The sequence below is a fragment of the Lissotriton vulgaris genome, chromosome 1_2 (genome assembly GCF_964263255.1).
Source record: "Lissotriton vulgaris chromosome 1_2, aLisVul1.2, whole genome shotgun sequence".
In the NCBI taxonomy this organism is placed as follows: Eukaryota; Metazoa; Chordata; class Amphibia; order Caudata; family Salamandridae; genus Lissotriton; species Lissotriton vulgaris.
In genome coordinates, this window is record NC_141686.1 from 218,169,260 (window position 1) to 218,191,025 (window position 21,766).

The window sequence follows — 21,766 nt, forward strand, 5'->3', positions numbered from 1 at the left end:
AAATCCTCTTTTTCTGTCCCAGCAACTGTTTGACCCTGCTTAGTGCCAAGAAACCACTGGTGAACGTGCGCTCTATAAATAGTTTTCAACATAACATAACCACTCACTCAGGATGGGTACAGCAAACTAGCCATTGTAAGTCGCTATGGAGGTTCTGAGACAGTTGGAAATACAGTCCTTGCCCCCAGGAAGAAGGTGGCAGAGCAGCAAGACAACAGGGTAGCAGTACAGCAGGGCAGCAGTCCTTCATAGCAGCAGTCCAGCAGAGTGGCACTCCTTCTAACAGCAATCATTCTTCTTGGCAGAGTATCCACAAGGCCCAGAAGTGTACTGAAGAGTTGGAGTCTGAGGTCCACTATTTTATACCCTGGTGCCCTGGTTCTAAAAGATGGGAGAAGCTTCTAGACAGTGGTTCATAGTACATGTTCCTACCCCCCTGCCCTGCCTCCAAGCTGACTGGAGTGACAATGTGGGGTCTCTAGGTTCTTTGTGTGGAGGCAGAGCACACCAGATTAATTCGGAAATGGGGCTAGGCTCTGCTCTGACCCCCCTACCCGGCTCACAGATGGCCCATTAAAGCACAGCTAATCCCTCTATTCTGTGATTGTCCCAGGGAAGGCTGCTGGCACCAAATGGCTAGGAGCAGGAAAATGCCAACTCTCGAAAAGTTTCATTTAAAAAATAATTATTTAAAATATGACTTTACTGCTAAACAGGATTTTTATTTGCAATCTCACATATACCAAACATGAGATGCTCATCTGTTCCCAGTCAAATGTTAGCATTTATTAAATGCAATAATCCAACCCAATGTTTTGTTTTTGGACAGGCAGGCCTCACAGTAGTGAAAAACAAATGTAGGCATTTTTCATTCTCAGGATATGTAAAACGCAAGAGAACATGTCCAAGCTTTTAATTACAATGCATACTGTCTTTCGAACTCAATAGGTTCTACCACAGGGTTAACTTTTATGAGAACAAAGTGGAGTTTGAAGCTTGGCAAGGGAGTTATATTGCCAAGTCAAATTTGAAGTCTAAAAGTGAATTCAGGCTGCAATGGCAGGGCTGGGAAATGTTTTTCGGGGCTACTTAAGTGATGCAGGCCCACTAGTAGCATTTTATTTGGAGGCCCAGGGTATATGGTGTACCACTCTACAAGGGACCTATAAATGAATTAAATATGCCAATCAGGTGTTAACCAATTTAACCATATTTAGGTGAGGGAGCACAAGCACTTTAGCACTGGTTTGCAGTGTAAAAGCACACAGAGCCCTAAGGCCAACAGATTGAATGCAGCAAAAAAGGTCAGGGGTAAAAAAAAGGGTTGGAGGTGACCGTGCTGAGATGGCCAAGTCCAACATCTTGGTATTTATACCTAGCCACCTGTCTAAGAATATGTTAAATGCTGCACTTTTTTCTAGATGATTTGGGGTTTTTACTTTGCTGCTGTATACTATTGTTCTAAAATCATCAACTGCTTAAACTCTCCATTGATTTACTTCATATTACAAAAATCATGCTGGTTATTTAATGCCATAAAATAGTTTGTACTTTGTAGGGAAATGCCTCTTTTTGCATGATCACCCTCAATTTTTTGGGGGACTGATTGGACTCTGTACGTGGGAACCTAAATAGCCAGGCACCAGGTCATGTATTCTGGCCCCTCAAAGATTGTCAAATTGATTAAAAATCCTTATTGGGACATTTAACCTACCTAAAAGTCCCTATTATATTGTACCCAGTGTACCCAGGTCCTGTAAGTTAAATGTCATTAGTGGAGTGCCACACCTATTGTGCCACCACGAAAGTGACAAGGGAAAGTTTGTCACTTATGCAGTTTTAAACTGAAAATTCGAATTGTCAAAATACATCTTTTCCCAGGCCTAAACCTTCTTTTTTAATACTTATAAGTCACCCCTACGGTAGGCCCAAATTGTCCGTAGGGCATTGTGCTTGATATTTAAAAAGTAGGACATGTATACTTAAGCTTCTGGCAATGAAAATTCTCCAATTGCGTTTTTCACAAGGCTGGCTCTCTCATAGAAAAGCACTGGGTTACATTATAACACTTTATAATGCAGTTCAGTTTGGGAATAGCCAGTAGCATGCTTCAAGGACTCAAATTAGTAGCAATTTAAAATCAAATCAAATGGCCAAGTCAGATTTTAAATTACTGTTTTGAAAATGCCACTTTTAGAAAGTTGGTATTTTGTTGCCCTCCGCCACTAGTAGCCTTTTCAGATTTAATTCTGGTAACTTCATGGTTTTGTGTGATTTTTAACATGCATGTTGATGAGTCAAACTGCTCCCAGGCCTCTCAGCTGATTCATGGTTTGGAATGCATTAATCTGACTCAGTTAGTCCCCACCCCTTCCCATTAAGCTAGCATCAAGCATGACTTTAACTCGTCCAGTGAAAGTTTTAATATCATTAAATCTTTTACTATTCCGGAAGTGACTAAAAGTGCTTTTCATCTATCTCTATGTACTAGCCTGATTTCTTCATGAGAAGAACTATACTCAATGTTCTCATCAGAAGTCTGCTCAGCAAGACCTTTGATATCTTTGATGGTCCATCCCTTGCTTTATAGGAATTTTATAAAAGGACACTTTTGAGGAGATATTGACATGCTACTCTGGCTATCCAGAGGACCCCTGTCCTCCTCAATTTCTTAAACTGGCTGCCCTTATTGTAAATACTATCCTTAATAGGATTTGGAATGCTTCTTTTAAATCTGGCCTTTTTCCTACTTTATGGAAACAGGCGTTCTTATTACAAGTCAAGTCAAGTCAAGTCAAGTCAGAGAATTTGTATAGCGCACTACATACCCAGAGGGTCTCAAGGCGCTTGAGGGGGGGGGGGGTGGGGAATTACTTGTCGAATATCCACGTTTTAAGTTGCTTTCTGAATGCTAGGTGGTTCTGGGTAAGGCGAAGGTAAGTGGGAAGTGAGTTCCAGGTTTTAGCTGCCAGGTAGGAGAAGGATCTACCTCCCATGGTGGTTTTGTTGATGCGAGGTACAGTGGCAAGGGCTTGGCTGGATGATCGTAGCTGGCGGGAGGGGGTGTAGAAGGACAGTCGTGTGTTGAGGCATTCTGGTCCGATTTCGTAGAGTGCTATGTGTGCATTAATAAAGAAGCCTAATGTAGACCCCGGGGTGCTCAGCAATGTTAGGCCCATTTCATTGTTACGTGCACCTATGAAGATTTTAGAAAAATTGGCTCATTGCCAATTGTCTGCCTTTGTTGAAGCTAATGATTTGCTTCACAATACCCAATCTGGCTTCCGTGCTGGTTATAGCATGTAGACCGTTTTACTGGAAGTATCTGAGACTGTCAGAGAGGTTTTGATGGCTGTGCATCTGCTATGGTAGTGGTACTAGGCCTATTGGCAGCATTCAACATAGTGACACATTCCACCTGTTGAAAAGATTATGCAGTTTGTATGTTTAGGGAACTGTGCTGTCATAGATATGATCTATTTTAGAAGATCGAACTCAACAGGTCTTCCTTTGCCCATTTTCATGTTCGCCTAATCCTTCGCTTGTGGGGTGCCACAGGGATTTGCCCTCAGTCCACTGCTTTTCAACCTTTACTTAGCCCCTTTGGCCACCCTTATTGAGACCTGGGGAGTGAAGGTTGTTTCGTATGCAGATGACACACAACTTGTGTTTTATTTATATAACATTCAGAAGTTGCCTTTCTCAACTTCAAAGAGCATCTAAATGGCATTGTCAAAACAGAGGTGCTTTTCTTCAGTCAGATGGCACCCCCTCCATCCAGTTCCCGGTGACCGACTGAACTGGATCTGTCACTAACACCAGCCATTTCAGCTAGAAACTTAGGGATCAGGTTTGACTCTGACCTTTTCTTTGCAACCCAAATTTGGCAGATCTCATCCTGCTTTCGTAATTTAAGACCAGTCTTGAAACTATTACACCTTCTGCCTGTAGAGACCTGAAAGATCGTAGTAAATGCCCTGGTGATATTTTGCTTGGATTATGCTAACATCCTATATCTGGGTCTTCCGGCTTTCCTGACACATGGACTTCAAATGATTCAGAATGCACTGGCCAGGTTGATTCAGCAGGTACCCTTTCATCATCATATATCCCCCCATTTGAAGCAGCTCCATTGGCACCCTTTTGCTAAGATGGCTGAGTTCAACGCCCTGACATTGGCATTTAGAGCTATTAGGGGCAAAAGTCAATGATACTTGAGAAATAGGCTCAGTCAGTACCACAAAGAGAGAGCCTTGATATCTAATCACCTGCAACTCCTGTGCATACATGGGTCTGCCAAGTTTTTTTGAGGTGGCAGGTCTTTCTTGGCACCGACGGGTAGGCTTTGGAACTCCTTGCCTATTTATCTTTGCATGGCTGAGTCCAAACACCATTTGAATGAGTGAATGAATGAATTTTGGGACTTATATAGCGCATGGCTGCCCGAAAGCGTCCCAGGAAATATTTTTAAAACCTTGCTCTCTAATCAAGTGTAGACATGAGTGACTGATCCTGTTTTTCAGTCTAACCTTTGCGAGCCAGGATGCCTTTGCTGAGGTAGCCGTGTGCTGTACAAATGACTTTTATTGATTGATTGAATCCTCAGTTGACACCTGGAAACCTGCTGGCAGTTGTGACCCCCTCCAGGCAGGATGGCCAGGGGGATGTGCACACTAACTGCACAGATACACCTAGGCCTGTCCTTGCCATTGTCCAAGGAGCCAGAGTGGCAGCAATCCCAATGTGGACAGGGGTGTACCTGTTACAGGACTAGCATGCAGGAAAATTCCTAATCTCCACAGACACAAGTCAGGGGTGTGCCTAGTGCTCTAGCTAAGGAAAGAAAGATTATGCTATGTTGGATTTTGTCAGAGCAGGGAACTGTGGAAGTAGTTAATGCAAAAACTACAAGAAATGATGCCAAAATTGGTAATGGTGCCCCTAGGATTATTTTCTTATGGAACAGGGAGTTTCTCCAATCCAAACCTTTGTGGTAAAAAGGTGGCACCTATGGCTGCCTTCCTCAGAACACTATTGAATCTAAGGAAGACAAAAGTAGGACAGAACCTACTGAACCCTTGTGACTTAAAGAGGACTGAACCTACTGCAACCTGTTGAGAGGAATTACAAGGACAGGACCAGCTCCCACTTGAACCAAAGACAGAAGAGTGTCCTCCAAGGGCTAGTTGGCTAGTCTTATGTCAAGTTAGAGGGACAAAAAAGCTGCAAGAAGTCTACCTTACTGAAAAGCCTAGCTGACCAGTCCCAACTGGACTTGCCCTGGAATTCCTTGATGGCTTCCCCTTCAGTAAGATCTGACCCCCCAAGTGGTACATTGAGGTGCTGGGGCCTTTGAGAAGTGCCAGAGTGTACTCCACCTGCATAACCATTAAAGCTGGCACTTAGGATTTTTGCCAAAAGAACAAGACGCTACCACCAGACAGTCACCATGCGCAGCCACTGATTTCACACTGCCGGTCAGATCAAGTTGGTGGTTTACGCCACTGAAAGGGTTCTGACTTCCAGATGGTTTCAAAGTCCGAAGGTAGATATCTTCTCTGGGCGAAGGCACCAAACGTATCCTGCAGGGGCGGGGTCTTCCTCATGCAAGAATTTCAAAATTATCTTGCTCTAAGCCTTCCAGCTAAATGTAATTGGCTTCACCTGGACTTTGTCCAACAGCTATCTGGCCTTGTAGAATCCATTGTGGCCACTGCCATCTGCCTTGCCCTGCTGAGGGCATTTTGAATTCAGAAGGTAACAATCTTCAACCAACCCTTGTCCCGGTATCCATCCCTCACTCCATCATAGTCAGCCTTAATTTTTGACCTTCACCAGGTGTAGTGAGACCAGATACCCGTTTTCGGAGCTTTGCACTTGTGGGACACCCCCGCGCCGCACGGCCACCAGCTGCTGCGTGCCCTCTGCCTCGCTGCCGCCTCGTTTGCCGGTTGCCGGCTGCCTCCGCTGCGGGGATTGTTTTGCCTGGTTTTGACGATCATTTGTGCCTGTTTTTGTTTTACTTCGTTTAACCTCTTTTTTTCCTTGTTTTGTCGTTTATTTGTGCCTGTTTAGCATTTTTCTTTTTGCCCGTGTTTTAGGCTCTCCTTCCTTGTTGTCCGCCTACCTCGCCGCCCTCCGCCCTCCCTTCCCGCCACCGCCGCTTGTCCCCGCCCCTTTTCTCTTCTGTAACCCTCCCCGCTCCCGCCTCCCAGCTGCTCCGCCCACCCGCGCACTTCGCCTTAAATGGCGACCGTGCGAACGCGCAGCGGGCGCGCCGATTGTGCGCCGAAGGTGCGCCAAAGGTAAGCCCGTCTGCGCCCGTCCGCGACCGGATCGCGACCAGCGCCAGGACCCCTGGTCCTCGAAGACCCCGACCGACCCGCAGGACGTACTCAGCCGCCACCCTCAACGCACTCAACACCGGCCGACGCCCAGAGTGCCACCAAGCCACACCACGTCACACCCACGGACCCTTCAGCTGCCACGCCTGCAAGTTCTCCTGCATCCGGACCTGCCTCGCACCAACACCCGCCAAGTCAAACACCAGCAGCACCCACCTCAAGTGCATCCTGCTCAACACCCGCTCCGTCCACAGACACGCCATCGAACTCTGGAACCTCCTAGACGCCACAGCCCCAGACGTTGCCTTCCTCACAGAGACCTGGATGAACGCCTCTTCAGCTCCCGACATCGCCATCGCTATCCCAGAGGGCTACAAGATCGTCCGGAGGGACCGAAACGCCAACCAGATGGGAGGAGGCATTGCCATCGTCCACAGGAGCACCATCCGTCTCACGACCAGCACCGACAACACCCTGACCAGCGCCGAACACCTGCATTTCCAGATCCACACCAACCCGAAGACCACCCTCAGAGGCACCCTGATCTACCGACCCCCTGGACCACGCACACAATTCAACGAGGACATCGCCGACTTCGTCAGCCCACATGCCCTCCCCTCCGCTGACTACATCCTCCTGGGGGACCTCAACTTCCACCTGGAGAACAACAACGACCGCAACACCAGCACCCTGCTCGACAACCTCGCCAACCTGGGACTCAAGCAACTGGTGTCCACCCCCACCCACCTCGCCGGACACACACTCGACGCAGTCTTCTCTTCCAGCACAGACATCGACTTCAGCCACGCCACTGAGCTTCAATGGACGGACCACAGCTGCGTCCACTTCACCTTCAAGAGAACGACGACCCACCACCACCAGCAACAGGCCGCCCGCAGAAGCTGGAACAAGATCACAGCAGACCAGCTCGCCACCTCCCTGAGCCAGCACCCTCCTGCCAGCTCAGCGAACCCCAGCCAGGCCGCCGACAACCTCACGAAGTGGATCAGCAACTGCGCGGACGAACTCGCCCCACTGAGGACCCCGCCTAGCAGACCCGGCAGCAAGAAGGCCCCATGGTTCACCGACGAACTCAAGAGCTCCAAGAAGAACTGCCGAGCCCTCGAGAAAGTCTGGAGAAGGGAACCGACACCGGACAACAGGACCTCCTTCAAACTCGTCACCCGGAAACACCACCAGCTGATCCGCGCCGCCAAGAAAACAGCATTCAAGGACCGGTTGGACAACAACGCACACAACTGCAAGGAACTCTTCAACATCGTGAAAGAGCTTTCCAACCCCAGCGCAGGAAACAACGACATAACCCCATCGCAAGACCTCTGCAACTCCCTCGCTTCATACTTCCACAACAAGATCGCGGACATACACAGCAGCTTCAACAACCAACCAACGCACACCATGACCGAACAACCGCCCCCCACCACCACCCTCCACGCCTAGACCCCGATCAGCACCGAAGACACCATCCGCACGATGAACTCCATCCACTCCGGATCACCGACCGACCCCTGCCCTCACCACGTCTTCAACAAGGCCGACGCTGTCATCGCACCCCACCTGCGAGACATCATCAACACATCCTTCGACACCGCCACCTTCCCTGAGAGCTGGAAGCACGCCGAACTCAGCGCTCTACTCAAGAAACCCACAGCGGACCCCACCAAACTCAAGAACTACCGCCCCATCTCGCTCCTCCCGTTTCCAGCCAAAGTCATCGAGAAGACCGTCAACAAACAGCTGGCCGCCTTCCTCGAGACAAATGGATCCCTCGACCCCTCGCAGTCCGGCTTCCGAGCCAACCACAGCACCGAGACCGCCCTCATCGCTGCCACCGATGACATCCGAGCCCTGATGGACAAGGGAGAAACAGCGGCCCTCATCCTCCTAGACCTCTCCGCGGCATTCGACATGGTCTGCCACCGCACCCTAGTACGGCGCCTCAGCAACATCGGCATCCAGGACAAGGTGCTGGAATGGATCATCTCCTTCCTCGACGGAAGAACACAGAGAGTCCGCCTTCCACCGTACAAATCAGAGGCCTCCGAAGTCATCTGCGGCGTCCCCCAAGGATCATCTCTGAGCCCCACCCTCTATAACGTCTACATGAGCCCCTCGCGGCCATCGTACGCAAACACAACCTCAGCATAATCTCCTACGCCGACGACACCCAGCTGATCCTCTCTCTGACCAACGACCCCGCCGCCGCCAGAGCCAACCTGCACGAAGGGATGAAAGAGGTAGCCGAGTGGATGACAACCAGCCGCCTGAAACTGAACTCGGACAAGACGGAGGTCCTCATCCTGGGCTCCTCACCCTCCGCCTGGGACGACTCCTGGTGGCCTCCCGCCCTGGGCACCGCACCCAAACCGACAGACCATGCACGAAACCTGGGCTTCATCCTGGACTCCTCCCTCTCCATGACCAGGCAAGTCAACAACATCTCCTCGGCGTGCTTCAACATCCTACGCATGCTACGGAAGATCTTCTGGTGGATCCCCACCGAGACCAGGAAGACCGTCACCCAGGCCCTCGTCACCAGCCGACTGGACTACGGCAACGCCCTCTACGCCGGTACCACCGCCAAGCTCCAGAAGAGACTCCAGCGGATCCAGAACGCCTCAGCCAGACTCATCCTCGACATCCCACGAACCAGCCACATCTCCGGACATCTGAAAGACCTTCACTGGCTCCCCGTCAACAAAAGAATCACCTTCCGCCTCCTCACCCACGCACACAAGGCCCTACACGACCAAGGCCCGAGCTACCTCAACAGCCGAGTCAACTTCTACGCTCCCAAACGCCACCTCCGATCAGCCAACCACGCCCTCGCCGCCGTCCCCCGCATCCGAAGAGCGACTACAGGAGGAAGGTCCTTCTCCTACCTGGCCGCCAAGACCTGGAACTCCCTCCCGACCGACCTGCGCCTGACCCAAGACCACCTCTCCTTCAGGAAGAAGCTGAAGACCTGGCTGTTCGAGCAGTAGCGGCACCCCCCCCCCCCCCAGGGCCTTGAGACCCTACGGGTATGTAGCGCGCTTTACAAGTGTCACTGATTGATTGATTGATTGATTGCACTCTTTAGCAAAAATTCCAATTTCCGAGTCTCTACATCTGATTTTTGCAGTTTTGTTGTCTATTAGAAGATTACAATTTATACTACTTTTATAAATAGGAGTGGACATTTTATTGGGTTGTGGTCTCCTACATTAAACCTGTCTGATCTGTGCCACAGCTACACATGGTTGAGCTGAGGTTTGAATTATTGTGACACAGCTGGTCCTTGTAAGGAAAAGTGCTATTATTAATGGACGAGGACTCTCATCCACTTTTTCTTAGTGGTTCAATGGTGAAAAAAAGGTAGCAAGGTTAAACCAGAGAACATCATGATGATGCCGGACAGGCAGACCGCCGCTCGACACCATGGTGGTCTGGGGACCACCTGACAGGCAGGCGGAGGTCCAACCACCCAATTACATTGTGCCCTCTAGGGGGTGGGAAACACTGCAGCTTGGAATAGAGCCACAGCATAAGCCACAGTGTTCATGCACCATGTGCCAGGCACCATGGGGTCCTCGGCACATGGTGCATGAATGTGCATGGGGGCACTCCATGTGCCCCCAGGGTCACTGAACAGTCCCCCAAAGTCCCTTTCTGTCTGCCTTTTTATGGCAGTGGGAAAAGGCAGTTGGAAAGGGACATCCTAATCCCTACATCGGTATCCACACAGGCACCGCCTCCATTGTTCGGTTAGGATTTTGACCTCCACCCAAAAGGATCCAAAATCCTGTCAGAGGTGGCGGTCCTACCTCATCCCTGCGGTCCAACCAGCTGCATCATAATACAGAGGCCAGACCAATGACCTGTATGTTAGGGGGAGTCTGCCTGACTACATAATAAGGGCCAGAGTTCTTAAGAAGTGATTATTTGAGTCCTGGAGGTACTGAAATTAAGGCAAGAGGTTTGTGGTCGGACCACCACCGAATGGCCGAAAGACCATTGGTGGTGTTCCGACTGACATCCTGTAGAGTGGTCCGACCGTCGCATTATGATGCAGTCGGTCAGACTGCATCAGTCAGAGGGACCAACAAACACTTCTGACAGGCTCAAGGTGCCTGTAGGGCCATTGGTCGGATCATATTCCCTATAATAGGGAGTGGTGATCAGTTTCTGAACTGAATTGATTTTACTACTTGTTTCGTATTGGTTGTATGAAATTTGGACAAGAAAATAACATTTGTTTGAAGTATTGCTCCCTGCCATTACATAAATCGCAGGAACTACTGGTTATTTCTTTTGGGTGCCATTTGTATGTGAATGATATTAGAGGAAGTATTCCAGTAATATAACGAATTGCCAGACACTGTTCTTTAACCCCTCCCATGCTGATGACGAGCTCAGCTCGTCATCAGCCACGGTGCTCATGTCCTGATGACGAGCTGAGTTCGTCATGGCCATTAGAACGCTTGCACGCTGGGATAATTCCCCTGCTGTGCTGAGCATTCTAATGAAACAGGAGCACTGTAGCTCATGACAAGCTGAGCTCGTCATGAGCACCGGGGCGCTGTGCGCGCCCCCCGCCCCCAGCACAGCAGGAAAATGACCCCAGCAGCCAAGAGGTTAAGTTAAAATAAATATACTGCTGTATTTTATTATTAGCAATAAATTCAGTATAGGTTTTATACAGTGGTAATTTGGAACAATGCTGGATGTCAAGTTTGAAGCTTATCCTTGGTGTTAGGTGTTTTAAAAAGAGTTTAAACTGAGCAGGAGTCAAAGACTGCAGTAAATCAGTATTAACATTTGACATTTTAAAAGCAATTGAGACATTCCTACAGAATACATATTTCGGCGATCCTTGTTCAAATGTCTCTATTTTTAATAGGGATCGTAGGGTTCCTTGTTCCGCATGGATGAGGTTATTTGCCCAACTTATAATATTAGTGATTCCTCTGGCATAAGAACTTACTAGTGAGAGTTTGAGGTGAAGGGCTTGTACAGGTACAGCTTGTGACATCTTAGTTAGTTTCTGGAGGACTTTCCCTTCTTTCAGATCCAGATGTTTCCATTGACCTAATGGAATATATTCAAGTGCATATGATAGTACTGGTGGGATCTTAGCACTATATACTTGAAGGAGAGAGGAAAAGTGCCTTTGGCCGGTTTAGGCGTATAATCCTAAAAGTGCCTCCACGTGGACATCAACTTTTCGGCTCAGGTTCTGTATATGAAGCGTGTTTTGCAGAGATTGTGAAAAGTTCTCCTTAGGTATATGTATTTCTTTACCGCTTCCAGCGATTTTCCTCCTAGAGTCCAGTTGTATTTGACAAACCGTTTCCTTCCTGAGATTGGAACTATTTTTGTTTTGGTAATGTTGGTTATTAAATATTAAATGCTTGCAGATTCCTTTGCAGACCAAATGGCGTTAAATCTAAGATGACTACATCGTCTGCATACAACATGGTGTAGATTTTGTGGGATGCTATTTTGGGTGGGAAATTGAAGACTTGTTTAAAACTTTTGGGCAGATCACTAAGATATAGGGAATACAGTATGGGAGCTAAAAGGCATCCTTGACTGAGGCCATTTGGTGTACCTATTGGGCTTGTAAGACCCTTCTCTCTCCCCGTTTGGAATTGACAATAAGTCCCTGAATATAACGATGTTATTAAATAAAGGAGGTTTTCCGGGATTCCCATTTTACTAAGTTTTCTCCAAAGCGTTCCTCTGTCCACCCTATCAAATGCCGTCGTAAAGTCAACGAAAACTGCGTACACAACCTGAGATACATATTTACTGATTATTGTTTGCAATGCTGCAATGTTATCTGTGACCAAGTGTTTTGGTCTTAACCCAGCTTGATATAAGGGAATTAAACCTGATGAGAATGCCCAGTCTTTAAGATGTTCTTATACTACTGCAGCAAAAAAAAATCCTGTTGTATCCAGGAGAGCTACCTGCCTATAGTTGCAGGGGAGCATCCTTGGGCCCTTCTTATGTATTGAGATTATGATGCTCCCCTTCCAAGGTTTTGGGATTTCCCCTGCATACAAATTATGGCAAAAGAGGGGAGCTAAAAACTTTCTCCATTCTTTGAGATTGCTTTGGAGGACCTTAATTGGAATTTCATCCGGTCCCTTTGCTAGCCAACGTTCTTGCTTATGTTGGATAGAGTTCAATTAAAAAAGAAGATGGAGCTCTGTTATCTAATGAGTTGGCTCCTGAGTTACTTGCCGTTCTGTTCGTACTGTCTGAATTCTGATTAAATTTACATAAATTGGTTAAGTATGTTTCCCATTCTGTAGAGGGTACTGAGATAGCATGCAATGATGTTTTTGTGTCTATTTCTTTGGCAATTATATTCCAATATGCACATTTGTTATTCTGTTTTGCTGCTATATGTATGTCCATCCAGTTTATGTCCTGTATATTTTTTCTCTCCTGAATGATTTTTTTAAGTTGTTAATTTCACTTTGTTTTATTCCAGAGAACCAAAGGAATTGCGACCTTATTAATTAATTTATTTAATTTACATTTGTATCTAAGTTCATTCCTTTATTTTGTTCCGCTCTTGGTCCTTGTTGTATTAGATTTTTCTGTAAAGATTACATCAGATTTTTGATCACTGCTTCAAAGTTTGTTATCGGGTTTGTTGAGTAAATAGTCTGTAATGGTTAGGCCATCTAAATTGCACTGATAATTTTGCTAAGTGTCCTTGAATTCTATAGCAGCCACCCTTGGACCTGGTACATCAGAACTGTATTTTGAGAATGCTTAATGTGGCCAGAGGATGTAGGTTTTGGTTCCAACTCTGTTATTAATTGTAAAATTGTGTGATCACTTCCGGGCGCAACATTCATTTTTAGGTATGAGGCTGAACTGAACAGATCCAAACTACAGATCATATAAACGAGGGTTGAGGAGCTGAAGTTGCCTTGTCTTGTGGATGATGCCAGAATATATCCTTCTACATTGCTGTTTAGTATTACTCCGTTCAGCATTGGAAGAGAGGCTAGTAGGATTTTCCCTCTTTTATCTGCTTTACTTCCTGTAGGAAATAGAATAGTTGGAATTTCCAGGGCTTCTTCTTTTTCACTATTAACTCATTTTTCGAGTAAAGCGTTAGATATTTTTCGGTTGAAGTCACCTGTTATGAAGACTGTGGGATAGCTGTGGCCATCGACTACGTTTTCTATTCCTTTTAATATTTATATTGCTAATGCATCCATTTTTGACCCAGGGGGATGTAGACATTAAAGATGAGGAGGATTTTCGAAGTTTCTAGTGGATCGATCCCAAATTTGACCTTCATACATTGAAAGTACTTTGAATCTATTTGGATAATTTCATGGTCCCAGTTTTACGAAGAATTGCTGTCCCACTTTTTGCATGTCCCCGTTCAACCTGTACTGCTTTGATTATTCAAAGAGGTTAGGGTAGGGGCGGCACCACCATGTTCATGGGGCACCACCAATATTGTCCAGAAAGGTAAAGATCCCATTAACCTTGGCTCCTCTATGCCTATAACACTCTTACATAGTGACACTGAATTATATACAAAGATTCTCACTACCTGATTGAATAAGGTAAGGCGCCACCTGGTATCAGTATGGCAGCACAGCTTTATTCAAGGGAGCGGGCCTGTTGACCAAGTTTGGAAGCCAATGGTCTAGAGGATTCCTTTGTAAGAGCAGCACAGGTTTTGTACATAAATCCTACAGAGCAATTGCAGATAATGGGGGAAGAGTCTGAGATTGTTTTAATTGGCAGGGGAACTAGGCAGGGGTGTCCTTATTCCCCCTGCCAATCATGCTATACATATAGATCCTCTTCTTAGATGGCTGGAGGCTTTTCTAGACATTGTTCTGATAAGTCTACAGGTCTAGGATACAAAATTATTGGCATATGCCGATGACGTGGCAATAATTACCTCCGACCCTGACAGAGCACTGTCAGCGGTTGAAACCATTGCAGAAAAGGTTGGGGCACAATCAAGCTTTTCTTTGAGAAAGGCAAAAACTCAGATCTTGATAAATAGATTTCTCCCTTCTTCCGACAGCAGAATCATGGAGAAAGGAGTTTTTTTAGGAATAGACATCACAGCAAAGGTGGAAGATATCATAGATATAAACCCGGCCGCTATAACGGTGAAAATTAAGAATGACATTATGCGATGGGATAATTTAAAGCTGTCTATTATTGGTCGATGCAATTTGATTAGAATAACAATTTTACCTAAATTACTGTATATATTTTGTATGCTCCCTTTGGAAATACATAATGATTGGTTCAGGCTAATTGAGAGAGAGGTGGCTAGATTCATTTGGTCTTGTAGTAGAACCAGATGATATAATGTATTTTTTTCCCTCGCATCTCTGCAATACTATTGGCCTCTCATTGGAATCAGGTCAAGGGAAGAAACTGGTGCCAGTTTTATTCTATCAATCTTCGAGATTTTGATTGGATCACGGGCTAATGGCAGTCTCTTAAAGATTTACAAACCAAGTTATTTTCAAAGAACACGGTTTAAGATTCTGATTGCTGCATTCTGCAACAAGGCAAGCGTCCAGACAAAGGTGGGGGTAGGTAGGTTTAGTAGAAACACCCCTTTGTTTGGTAATGATCAACTACCAAAGGCTCTATCGGATGTCTGCCAGGCAAGGTGGGGAAAAGGGGGTTTCTACAGGATAGTGGACCTTTTGACGGAGGACCATATAGCATCTTTTGAAACAGTCAGGGAAAGATTTAACATCGGCCATCGGGATTTCTTTAAATGTTTGCAATCAAGGGTCTTCCTTCTCATAAAAGCTGGTGGTGCTGATGGCTTTGCACAGGTATCACTGATTGAATTATTAATAAGGTCCTCCGGTGCTTCGATTTTACAGCTGTATAGCTGTCTGCTAGAAGGGGTCATGGACGATATGGACAAGCATGGGCTGAGATGGCAGGACAGGCTAGGGGTCCAGGACTCCTGCTTCTTGGAATCATTAGAGATGGGCAACTCCATACAATGCTTTCCAAACCTGCAGACACAACATTTAAAACCATCTTCAACCTGTATGTCATGCCGCAAAAATAGTGAAGTGGTGAGGAGTGGATGGGACTCAGTGCTTTAGGTGTAAGGCACCTGGGGCCCAATTCACAGAACTAACTTAAGGCAAAATCCTAAACTTACTACCATTTTGGTATTCACAGTAGGCACTTACTCATTTTGGTATTCACAGAAGGCACTTATTCATTGATGAGTAACAAGTACCTTCTATGAAAACCAAAATGAGTAAGTTACTCAAAATGAGTAAGTTACTCATTTTAGCATTCACAGAAGGCACCTATTCATCAATGAGTAAGTGCCATCTGTGAATACTAAAATGGTAGTAAGTTTTAGGATTTTGTCTTAAGTTAGATCTGTGAATCGGGCCCGTGGTGTGGACCTAGTACATATCTTCTCTACATGCCCTAATATTGAGCCTATTGGCCGAAAAATATCTGGCTTTTTGTGTCATGTATTGGATGTTCTAGTGTCACCCGAGCCAATGCTATTAGGTGTCACTGAACAAGATGGGAAAATTAGTGATGAGCTTACATTTGTAGCAATGGCAGAACTTAGACTCTGTGTTGCTTCAGCCTGGCGGCTAGACCCTTCTCCCCTGACTTTTCAGGAGTGGAAAGGTCGCTTTCTGCACATATTCAATTTGGAAAAAGCAATTTATGAACAGAGCGGCAGAAAGGGCAGGATTAAAGGGAAGAGGATCTGGGGGCCATTAACTGCCTGGACGGCTCAACTTGCCCAGGGCGAATTAATATTGAAGCAATGACTAATTATGTTTCTGTATATATAATGAAATCTTGAGATGAATTTATGATACAGGTGTCTGTATTGTACCTATCCCTGTGTTTGTGAGGTCACTTTTTTAGACACTTCTTTGGTATTTTGGGATTTATGACTATTGAAAATTTGAAGGATCTTAGATTTTTGGTCTTAATCTATTTATTCTCATGCCTGTATAAACATGGTATGTTACATTAGTTGCACTGTACTGATTGACATTAAGGAAATATGGTCTCTTTGAAATGTACTTATATGAATTTTGACTTTTGCTGTATTTGCATTGCTTCTGTTTTTCTTTTTTTGAACTATGTATACAAATTAGCTAAAAAAAAAGAAAAACAGCAATCGTAAAATCAAAATCCCCAAAAACAAGAACGTTGCAAAAAAAGTGGCTAAAGAAAATCTATTGTTGAAAATTAAATTCCCAGGAAAAATCCAGTTGTAATTCATCTTCGTTGCAAGTCAGCTATCCTAAAAATCTAAATCCCGCTGAAAGAGTATGTAAAAAAAATTGTAAAAAAGAAAATCCATTTCCCAAAATGAAATTCCCAGACAAGCATCCTGAGTAATCCACTAACAAATCCCGAGTTTCTACAGCAACAATGTGGTATTTGTACCGAAAAAGAACCAAAGTTCTTAGAAAACTTGACACCAAAATGTGTCAATGTTGATTTTGTTTCACATACATTTAAAAAAAGTAATAACCATTTTTCTTGAAACTTTTCCAAAATTACTTCGCAAAACATACCGACTGACCCCACGTAGGCATACAAACACAATCTGCATGGGGATGATAAAGTGGTAAAAGCAGTAAAAACAAACAAGTGCACACTGTATAACATCTATCTACCCCTACCCTCTATTCTTACAATATATGTATTCACCTATATGTAAAAAAAGTAAAGTAAATTGTTCTTACCTTACCACAGCTCTTCTTTACATCCAAACTTGACTCCAATGCTCCACTGACTGTAGAAACAGACACACATCAGTGAACATCCACCCTGAAAGTGAAATGGAATAAAGGACAATATCCTCATTAAAGTCAATGGGAAAGAGTGAACAAATATTTTAAGAATTTTAAATAAATATGCTATGCATTGATAAAAATATATGTTATATGTTTGTAAAATATGTTATGGGTTTTACTATTTAATAATTTGTTTTTGCTATTGTTAAACTATTTATAAATACATATTTTATAAGTTATTGAAGGTTTGATTACCTGTCTTTTACATTTAACATTTTTTAAATGATTCTTTTTCTATAAAAATATGTTTAACATTGTTCTGTATTAGTAATATTTTGGTGATTTTTCACTAAATTCCACCATGTTTTTTAATTATCCATCATACTCACCAATCAATTGTCTTACTCAATGAACTCTTGAGTAATACAATTAATACCTACATATGAATACACTTCCCCACCCAACACCCCTATATCACTTGCATCCAGTCCTGAAATGTTTGTCCTATAATCATTTTAAATAATGAAAATTATATTTAAATATCATAAATTCTGTTCTCAAAACATTACTACACATTAACACACTTCCACGCCTAATACCTGAACACCCCTCTATCCCATACATCCCATCCGTAAAGGTTTGTCCATTTATTTGAAATCATTTTGTAATACAATATCATACACTTCATTCATTAAATAATACTACCCAAGTATTACAGGTAATACTTGAGTATTAATATGGTTTCCTACCCAATAATGCATACTAAATGTTAATGTTGAATAAAAAAAATAGCTTTTGTATTACTATATTTTATATTTAATATTAAATATAATTACACATTACCATTAATATTAATGCATAAAATAGGTATTAAAGTTAATTTCATTACTTTAACTAAGTATATACTTACCTCTCTACTTATCTATATACTTACCCAAAAATGTGTGGTAAAGGCATGCATGGTAAATGTATATATCTATAAACCATGGTAAAGGCATGAGTGGTAATAGAAATGTGTGATAAAGACAGTAGCTTGTTAGTGACATGCGTATAAAAGACTAATGCATGGTATTTACTGTGTAGTAACGGTATTGTGTGGTTAAGACTGTGTTGAATTGGTATATCCCCTACAGCACACCTCTTACTTTAATTGAAGAGGCATGATGGCAAATAAAAAAAAAAGAATTTAATAAATGAAAGGAGCTCGATTAAATAAGGTAGGTGCTGCAAATGACATTCACTAATCATTAGTTGTCAGGCATTGTTGTTGAAAAGTGTTTTTATAATGCTACATTTTGCTTCATTTTACAAAAATTTCTTAGGTGAGAAGCCCTTCTTACCCTTGAGTCTACCTTAGGCTGTTTTGACTTGCTTGCTATTCTCTTTGCCCCAATGCGATTACACTCAAGTCCAATCGATTTAAAATTGTACCAACAACTACTGGTCAATGGGGAACAACATTTTAAAGAGACAGCTTTCCACACAGGTGTTAGCTGTCAAGAAAACTGAAATGTGCCACTGGTGGTAGAATTCTGCTATAGGAAAATATTCATTATTCAGTTTATGCAACCCTCAAAGTTGTATTCAGAAGTGCAACAAAACTCTGCTGTTCTATGCTGAGCTCAGCAAGCAACAGAGAGCATTATTTAAATACTGTTTGTGGTGATTTTCAGTGCCAGGTACTTGTCCACACTGTGTAATCATCGCTATTGGCACCTTGCACAGTGTAAGCAGGTGGTGCTTCCTTTCTACTGCCAGTAGATTTTAAGTCGAGCGGCAGCTTTCTCCACGCGAACGGATGGTTTCTCAACTCGAGCGGTCATGAGTATACGCGACCACACGGAATAAGAAATCTGACTGCCCACGTTCAGAAATCTCACCGGGAGGTTAATTTTCCATGCTTGCGCTCGCCAACTTGATGTTGACGATCGATAATGAGGAAAAATCTAACAAGAGGTAAATTTGACTCGCTTGCGCTCACCCACTTGATGTTGACAAATGTGAGCGTATTGGGGAGTGTGGAAAATTCTGCAAACACCACGAGCGGAGAGGAATTAATGTTATGTTATATGAGTTTATCACCCTCGCGGCTACTCATGAGTGTTCCGGAGTGATGCCAAGCGGGGTATAATCAGTGGGTTTCAGGTAAATAGATGTGTTTTCAGTTTTCTCTTGAACACAACTGGGTCCTGGATGGTGCCCAGGGCAAGAGGAACAGCATTCCAAGCCACCGCCTCTTTCCCTGCAAATTATGTACCCCCTGACATCTGAAGCTTAAAATGAGGGACCTTAGCATAACATAAGAACAAAGAGCGCAGGGAGTGCTCAGGAACATAAAAGGAGAGAGGCCTCTGCAAATAAAGAGGACCAGAACCGTGGAGAGCACAGTGGCCCAGAACCAAAAGTTTAAATTTACCATCCAGACTTAGTATAATGCATTTTTAACATGAGCTATATATTGGCCATATCAATTAATATCCATAATTATTATAAGCAGACAAGATAAGCAAAGATGGCTATAGCAGTATCAATTTACAGGTCTCAATCAATTTATACATGCTATAAATGCATGTAAATTGAACTAAAACTACATAAAATAACCAATTGAAGTTGAATAAAGTAGTCCATATATGTAAAGAAAATCACATGAATTTTTTATTGAAAATTAAAGTGCCAATGTGCAACTGAAAAGTACAATCTTAGTAACATCGGACCCGATTCACAGAATGAACTTAAGATCAATCCTAAACTTACTACTATTTAGGTATTCACAAAATGCACTTACTACTTTTGGTATTAACAGAAGTTAGGATTTTGTCTTAAGCTTGTCTTAAAACAAACTTAAGACAGACTTAAGACAGACTTAGGACAAAATCCTAACTTCTGTGAATGCCATAAGTAGTAAGTTCATTCTGTGAATGCCAAAAGTAGTAAGTGCATTCTGCGAATACCAAAATAGTAGTAAGTTTAGGATTGAGTCTTAAATTCATTGTGTGAATCGGGCCCTTTCTCACGAAATGTCATGTTTCCCAAATACTAAACATCCCACATATGTCCAATGTTAAAAAAAGCTATAATAACATATCATAAAACACCATACATTATAAATAATAATTTCCCTACTAAATTCCTTAATTGTACTGCAGTAGAAATACATGTATATGGGCCCGATTCACAGAATGAACTTAAGACTCAATCCTAAACTTACTACTATTTTGGTATTCACAGAATGCACTTACTACTTTTAGCATTCACAGAATGAACTTACTACTTTTGGTATTCACAGAAGTTCGGATTTTGTCTTACGTTTGTCTTAAAACAGACTTAAGACAGACTTAAGACAAAAATCCCAACTTTCTGTGAATACCAAAAGTAGTAAGTTCATTCAGTTAATGCCAAAAGTAGTAAGTGCATTCTGTGAATACCAAAATAGTAGTAAGTTTAGGATTGAGTCTTAAGTTCATTCTGTGAATAGGGCCCTCAGTCATTAAGCCTATATATTCTGTTTTAAGAAGCTGGAGGTAATACAGAGCCGGCCTGCATTTTCTAATGTTCAAAGCCCTTAGTAATAGAATAATGAACTATTTCCGTGGTTTAGGGTATAGCTGACAGGAAAAGAGAAAATGCAGCATTTTCTGGGGTGAATTAGAGTCACCTGGGTAAGGCTCAAGAAGGGAGTCACAATAAACCTTACTGGGCTAGGAGACCAAAGGATGAGCAAAGTTGAACCTAAATCTAATAAGATAATGCATTTTGGAACGACAGAAGGAAACAAAAGGTACGGCTTTAAGCGTTTGGTGGTGACCATAGGGAAGTATTCAACTACTCTCTTCTTACCCAACTCAATTTGTTCCCTGTGCTCCCTTAACACAATTAGGAGATCATGCTTTAACTAAGATTTTGAAAAAATTGCAATAAGTAGCGGATTACGGAAACAGTTCACTCTCCCCATAAACTCAAGCTGCTTTTGATATAACTAAGCCATGGTATTTTTACATGTGACCAAGACTTAAATAATCCTGTATTATTGCTTGATTAAGTGCAGGTTTATCTTTTGACCAAATGGACATGTATTATGGTGACCAAACCTAATTCCATATGGCATAATATAATCGGGAAGCTGGTGGGGACTGCTAGTTGGGCTTCTAAGAAAGTTGTTTTCTATTGTCTGCAGAAGTGAAGCATTACAAAAGCCCCAGACTCCTGTCCCATACATAATAACAGAACAACAGCATGAAAAACGTAGATGCTAATTAGTGCATCAATTGCTTTAGATACCAGTTTCCTTACAAACCTAAATAATGGAACAAGGGGTTGGTCATCAAAACACCTTTCCTAACCTCAATATGGTGGTGCCAAGTTCCTCTTTGATCAAATGAGACTCCAAAGTATGAGAAGGTTGGTACATGGAGCAGCTTATTATTTTCAATAAAACAAGACTTTAAAGGGGAACAAGTTTTCCAACCACCATAACATGTGACGTAGCTGTATTTGTCTTTAGGCCTAAATCACTCATAAAATCATTATATTTATTTAAAAGTATTTGCAGGCCAACACCAATTCCAGAGATCAATACACAGTCATATGCATAAAGCACATCTGGAA